General features: G+C 36.3%; 1 protein-coding gene across 1 annotated transcript in view; it reads right to left on the bottom strand.

The window, feature by feature from the left end:
- The window catches only part of LRPPRC (leucine-rich pentatricopeptide repeat containing), a 77274-nt gene that overhangs the window by 29204 nt on the left and 40385 nt on the right, over positions 1–7685 (bottom strand). The window lies entirely within an intron of this gene.

Here is a 7685-nt window from a genome sequence, read left to right as displayed (position 1 = left end):
GAGTTCCACTTATAATCACCAATCCAAACATATTCAAAAGAAAAAGTTAAATTTTATAAACACCATCCATGCTGCACTGTCTGACAGTATTTTTTTGGATGGGTAGAACCATCCATTCCTCTCCGTGCAGCTGAAAAAGCCAGTAATAATAAGAGACAGCTAATGCTGCTGAAGGAAGAAGAATGTTTCATGATGAGTTACATCAACAGCCATAACAGACTTATGTTACCAGTACCAGAACCAGTTACTGAGATTTAGATGCCAAAGCAATGTCTTGCAAGAAAATGCGTTACTTCTCCAAACAGACAGCCTTGAACAGACAGCTATAAGAACTGATGTATGTCATTTCTAACAGCACTTTCTAACATAAGCATCAGTGAAAACAGAACATTTGATGGGAAGTTCTTAATTTAAAGACAGAGTTTTCCCTGATTCCACAAAAATGTCTATGAAATTCTCGTAAATTTCATGCAGCTTCAATGAAGCCTGGGATATTTTTATATGGCAGCTTACTTGAACGAAGTTTTTCACAAAATAAACACTGTATGCTATGCTTTTATCTTCCCCTATGTTAAAACTCTTGGCAGAAGTCCTTACTTATACTAAACAGCAGGTGTATGATTTCATCGAAAATTAAAAGAAAGTATGCAGATATAAAGTTTCTGTACCTTACGTAGTCACCTAAGTCTAGTTGATATAAATAAGATGGTTAAAATTATCTTACACTTCTATTATACTTCTGCCTCTTATTAGATACTCCACCTTCAAATGGCAATGTTTTAGTTTAAAAAAAATACTAAAACATATACATTAACATTATTGTTGAAATAATCTTACATCTGTGTCGCTATATATGAAACAAGTATACCACTTTGCTCTATTTCTTACATTGTAATCTTCATAGCATAAGGTAAGTGAAGCATCACAGTGGGATATACAGAAAATAGAGAAAGACCATTTTGATTACTGGCTCTGAATGTACCAACTTTCACACAATAGTCCAGAAGTTTGTAAAAAATGCAGCTTTAAAGACTATGTGATCTAAAGTTAATCTGTGCATCTAAAAGCCTGTTGCAATCATATCATCTATGTGAGCAACCTGGTCTATTGGAAAGTGTCCCTGCCCATGGCAGAGATGTTGGAACTAGATGGTCTTTAAGGTCCCTTCAAACCCTGACCACCCATGATTCTATGATCCTCTCTAGCTCAGCTTTTCTTTAAGTCATTGTACTACCAGGCTGACACTAGAGTTATGGCAGTATATGGCAGGCAATGGCAGTAATACTTTTTCTACAAGCTCATTTTACACCTTGGAAAAAGTTTACTTCTTGGGGATTTAAAAAAAAAAAAAAAAATGGTTTCTTCGGTGATGGCACGGAAAGATATTCCCATTCATTAACTTAAGCTTTTCTAAGCAAGAAAAAAAAAAAGAAGAAACAAAACCTTGTGAACTGCTTGTAAGCAAGATGGGATTTCTCCAAAAGAGTAATTGCTTCTTTTCTCTGTAAGCTATTTTGCCCAGAAATAAATGTGACTAAACACACCCCAAACTCCCACAATACTGATTTCTTTAATGAGAAGCTCATCTGAAACCTTTAGATACTTACATAACTTTTTGGGCAAGAGATAACTGTATGAAAGCTTGAACACACTAAAATCTGTATCTTTAATATGACTACTTTTCATGTTTGATAACAAGGGCAAATGCTCTTGCGCAGCACCAGAGTCTTGAAAATCACGAGTTGCTCCTCTGAAAGCAAACAGCTTTACAACTTTAGCATTACTCATGACAACTGAAACTGATGTATGTTTAAGCACTATTGGAATATTCTACATTTACCAGTAATATTTCCAAGGCAAATTATGCAGTAAAGTATTATTATAAAAAAATAAATTAAAATCATTAGACAATAAGAAAACTTTGCAACAATAATCAGGTCAGAAGAAAAAGTGACATCAAAAATATGCAAACCCCCTGCTTTAAACAAAATCCTCAACGATGTTATAAACTCAAAACAGAGCAAAAATTTGCTCTTTGTATTGTAATGTGGTTTTATGTTGTGTGATGAATGAAGAAAGCATTATAAAACTCGGTAGCATCTTCCCTCTAACACAAAGTCCCTGAAGCCAAGGGAGGATGCACAGCTCTTGCCATGACCCTACATTCCAAACATTACCCTCTCCCTTTCTGGTTGGAATTCATTTAGTAGTCATCTCCTTTACTGAATTTACTTATTTGAAACATATTCCTTTGATTTCTTTTAAGAAAGCAGTACTTAAGAACTTCTAAATAACAAGCACTGAAGTAGTAAGCATCCTTTTTTTAATTAACCCACATACACACATGTACATAGGCATGAACACAAAATCTAACTAACAGCTGTATCGGAGTCGTGTTTCATAAGAAGTAATGCTTTTATTAGACTAATAGGACCCAATACTAAGCAAAAAAAAAAAAAAAAAAAAATCTTTTCTTGTAATTATAGGGCTTGCGTGCCTAAAAGCTCTTCAGCCTTTCCCCCTCCCTCAGTTGTATACAGTTACTGTCATAAAAGCTACTACACCCCCTACAAACTACTCCTCAATCTCATACCATTGTTATCTAATACAATTTGTATTCAGCATTCACAAATATTTAAATTTTGTTCCAATCACCTCAACCCTTTTCTCAACAGGACCAAAAATAAGTCTTTCTAGGTAAATTCAGACACCAGATATACCCATCATGAAATTACACCTAACCCCACACCCCCCAAACTAAATCCTGCTGTCACACATCCAGAAAGCATCTTCTTCCCATAGTTTATCTCCAGCATAAAATCAGGAAGACTCAATTTTATGATGTAGACTTAAAAAAAAAAACAAACAAAAAACAACACAAAACCAAAACCAAAAGCAATCTGGAATAAAGGAGATTGTAATCTCCCAATATCAAATAGAAATATTCTCATTGTTTTTATGGTAGATTAAATCCAATGGCAACTGGTATCTTGAGGTCTGCTGACAGTGCATGTCACAATTCTTTGCTTAAATCTATTTGTCTCCTGAATTAACTTGACATCTGTTGATAGATATATTCCTGTACACTAAACTCACCCAAAACAGTTCTTTTGTCAGGTCTTGAATTTCAGCAGCAAATACCTTTTCTTGCATTTATTCACACTGGAACACATTTCATCAAAATACTTCACAACCACCTGTCCCTTATTTCTTCACGTAAATGTCTTGAGATATGGTATGATATATTTAACTATGAAATATAAATATTTACTATGAAAGCAGGAAGTAGCAGAAAGAGAGGAAAGTATCACACTTAAAATCCAGTTAAGAGAATTCTTAAGCCATGCACCACGCATTGCCATTTTGTGAAGGGAGGTTCCTCTAGTGGTAGCAAACTCGTACAGGTTGATCTTCTACCGAAAAAATCTGCTATTCAGTTCTGAGATATTTCCCTATATCCCAAATACGGAAACCCTCTCTTAGCCTTCATTTCCAGTAAAACTACAGAGCTATACTCCTTCACTGAAGAAATAATTTTATTTTAATAACTAATGTGATTTGATCTAGAATGATTTCAAGAACTGTCGAAAAACAAAGGACAGCTGAACATTTCTACCATCTCCTAGTTCCTATCAGAGACTGTATCCTCACAACTAAAAATGCCATTGACCTGATACCTTTTTCTAATGTGGTGCTTGTTTTTATCAATTTTATCAGTGCAGAAATGGATTTAACACTATTTTAAAACTTTGCATATTTTAGCCACAGGTGTAAAGTGTTCATTTCTACTTCATGAAGACAAGGTTTAGACTTCTGTGAAGCAGATTTATAGAAGGGCTTGCTTGAACCTCTGCTGCAGGACTATTACAGTACTTAATGATAAGTCTTGTAATTCTTTCAGAAAGAGCCAAGCATGGACATGGACTTAATTATATGCAGATTCAGAGAGTATTTTCATAATTGTATTCAGCATGAATAATAAATGAAAATAGGGCAAGCCTCGAAATACTCAACCATCATGCAGATGAAACAGCTAAAACTATGAGATCTCAGAGCAAAATTGAGAGATCACCAAATAATTCAAACTGGGACAAAATGACAGACAAGAACTATATTCTAACTACTTCAGGTAGTGAAATCTTTAAACCTCCATGCATCATGCAAAAAGAAGAAAAGAGTAACAGGTGAAGGGAGAAGAAGTAGATTCCTCCAAGGTGGTGTAACATTCTAAGGGAAAGCAAGCCAGTATACGACCTTATGGTAAGGGGCAAGGAGAGAAGTGTGCCAACTTGGTTTTGACATGATCATCTTTGAAGGACTCAAGACTAAAGCTAACTTATCAGTTGATGCGCAATTAAGAACTGAAGAATAAATCATGCTTTGATGTACTACAGCAGCCAGTCGTAGAACATATTCCCAGTGGAAAACAAAAGAGCATCTACCAACACATGAATCTACCAGCATAACTTAATGGGCTCAGGAATCTCCAGGCACAGATAGAATGAAACAGACTTTACAGAACAGCCAAGGGTACCTCATTTGGAGATAGGCTTTCTTCTGTAGCTACCTGCCACAGAACAAGCATCCTGGGCTGTATCAAAAGAAGCATGACCAGCAAGTCAAAGGAGGTGATCCTCCCCCTCTGCTCTTGTGAGACCTCACGTGGAGTATTGTGTACAGTTCTGGTGTCCTCAACATTAAAAGGACATGGAGCTGCTGGAGCAAGTCCAGAGGAGGGCCACGAGGATGATAAGAGGACTGGAGCACCTCCTGTATGAAGACAAGCTGAGAAAGTTGGGGCTGTTCAGCCTGGAAAAGAGAACCTGCGTGGAGACCTTACAGCAGCCTACAAGGATGCTGGGGAGGGACTCTTCATTAGGGACTCTAGCGGTAAGACAAGCGGTAATGGGTTTAAACTTAAACAGGGGAACTTTAGGTTAGATATAAGGAAGAAGTTCTTCACAGTGAGGGTGGTGAGGCACTGGAATAGGTTGCCCAAGGAAGTTGTGAATGCTCCAACCCTGGAGGAGTTTAAGGCCAGGCTGGACAGAGCCTTGGGTGACATAGTTTAGTGTGTGGTGTCCCTGCTCATGGCAGGGGGGTTGGAACTAGATGATCTTAAGGTCCTTTCCAACCCTAACTATTCTAAGAGCAGACTTCCAAAAGTTTAACAAGGCAGTCTAGCAACATTGTAAGCTGTATTACCTTACCAACCAAACTCTGTGAAGCCTTAGAGCCTAGTTCCATTTCCTGCCCCTCCAAGAGCCTTCTCAATCACAGCTTTTCTTCCACTTAGCATAACTTCAGTAGACTTACACCACTGAACTTAGCATACTATTCAGTTTACTTGTTCTAGGATTGGTCAGGTGCACTCTTTGCTTCATCTCCTTTCTATTCACCTTTTCATCATCCTTTATACGGTCATTCTCTGCTTATTCTTGATGTCCTTCCACCAACCAGATGAGCCCCAGACCTTTCAGCTTTCTTGCTAAGACAATATCCCATATATGTATTCATGCACAACACAACACACTTGTGACCTGTTAATGTACATACACAAATGTGACCTAATTTTTATAATCTCACTGAAATCTTACCCTTCTCCTTTCCCATTACTGCCACCCAATTGTACTTTATCAAAGGTTGAGATACAAAAGTTATCTTCTTATTCCTGCGGCTTTGAGTTTGAAGTTTTTCAAAGCAGAGGCTGTCACAATGTTCCACACGAGCATCTAGTGTACATCTGATTTCTAAAAATAGCAAGTGCAAGCAGAGGCAGTGGTCTCCCAGTGAGAAAAACCCCATTAAATGATTGTGTCCTCCATGGTCTTCATTTCCGTAGCTCCTAAGGAAATTTTTTTCCCAGCTCCATTACTACCCTTTTAGACACTCTTAATTCTGTAGATACTTTGAAAACAAGTGATATCACTAAAATCAACTGACTACCATATTCAGTAATATATGATAGAAGTACGGCTGAAAGGTAATCTGTCTAATATGCAACATTATCTATAAAGAGAAAGCAGTACCAACTGATCACTTTCACTGAATATTATTTCACAAGAAGGAAAATAGAATAACAATCTGAGATGACCAACAACAGAAGTAATTTTGTTGCAAGAAACACTGGAATGAAAAAAAGAGGATACATATACTGCTTGTACTCCATCTTCCATGTTACACCGATTAAGGCTTTGACTTCCCAACAAACAGAAAAGTAAATAGTAACTTGTTAATGGTTTAAAACAATAAAAGCTATTTTCTTATTCAGCAAAATACCAATTTTAAGATTCCCCCAACCTGTGGAAAAAATGTATTTGAAAAAGCTTAATGCATTGTTACATAAGAGATGCATATTTAAAATATAACACAACGTATAGTAATTGATTTTGTGCTGCTTTATCCACTGGTAAAATGCATACATGCTATTCCTACCTAAATTCCCATACTCCTAAAAATGCCAGAATTTAAAACCTTTTTTCTCAACAACATACACGAAACTAATTCATACTTCATGGAATTTTGTTAAGAGCAAGAAAACCTGCTACAAATAGCATAAAAAGCAAGGAAAACTTCAATTTAGTCTCCAGGTGTCGGATGTTCAGATTTACACCTAAGTGTCTGTTTGTGATCAGCAATAATTTCTACTTAATCACCAGATACCAAGTATTTGCAGGGATAATTTGGCACCTACTAAGAAAATGACAAAAGTTTCAAAGCCCAAACAATTTGATTATTTGCTTACTATCCCATTCACGACCGCTGAACTGTCACCACCAATGTTGAGACATTAAATGCCAGTATCAAAGAAACAGCTGCTGTATCACATCAAGTACCAGTTCTACTCATTTAATTTTACTTCCAAATATCAGATTTCATCCTTTTACCTCCTATATGCTTTAATCACTATAAAAAGAACTCAATTCCTCAGTGGCATCTTTTGTCAGATACTATTTCTATTCTTCTGTATTATAAGACTTCGAACTACAAAAAAACCTCAGAACAAAAATGTCAATGCTTCAACACTGTGCTCAGCAATTTTCGCACACCCCAAGCAGGACAGTATTGTTCTACTACAGACAAACAAGCAGATCTTCAGTTAAGATTTTTTAAAAGCAAGAATTCTATTAGATAATTCGATTAGGGATAACTGGTATTTCAAATATTCTAGGGGGAATTAGGAAAAAAAAAAAAAACCTCCTCCAAATTAGGTTAGAGTTGTATATGTATACATATATGTATATGACAAAAACGAAGAGGACAAAGTATTACTTTTTCTGCAAGATGCCTCCTTCCACACATTAACTTGAAAACTTATGCAGCATTTTAAAAACATACAACTGTGTTAAGAAGAAAAATAATCACAATCTAGGCAGACTCTGCAGCTGCCCCTTTGACTTATCAATTTCAGTAAGCACAATTTCAATCAAGTCTAGATAAAATATACTAATCCTAAATAGACCAAGTTTGTCACCTACCACTTCCTATAAGCTGCTTACTATCCTGAAAAAGAGAGAGAGAGAAGAAATGCTAAATTAAATGCCAAACAGTAGCAGACAGCGCTTGTTTGGCTGATTAACTTGTAGACAAGCATTACAAATAAATCTGAGCATGGTCTGCAGCAAATTAAATTCCAGTGCTTTTAAGAACAAAGAATTCCTTCGGAAAGAGGATTAGCAACTTTA

This window comes from Nestor notabilis, unplaced genomic scaffold (genome assembly GCF_000696875.1).
Source record: "Nestor notabilis isolate BGI_N333 unplaced genomic scaffold, ASM69687v1 scaffold4885, whole genome shotgun sequence".
NCBI classification, from domain to species: Eukaryota; Metazoa; Chordata; class Aves; order Psittaciformes; family Psittacidae; genus Nestor; species Nestor notabilis.
Note: the sequence above shows the minus strand (reverse complement) of the source record. Positions and strands in the feature narration are given on the sequence as shown.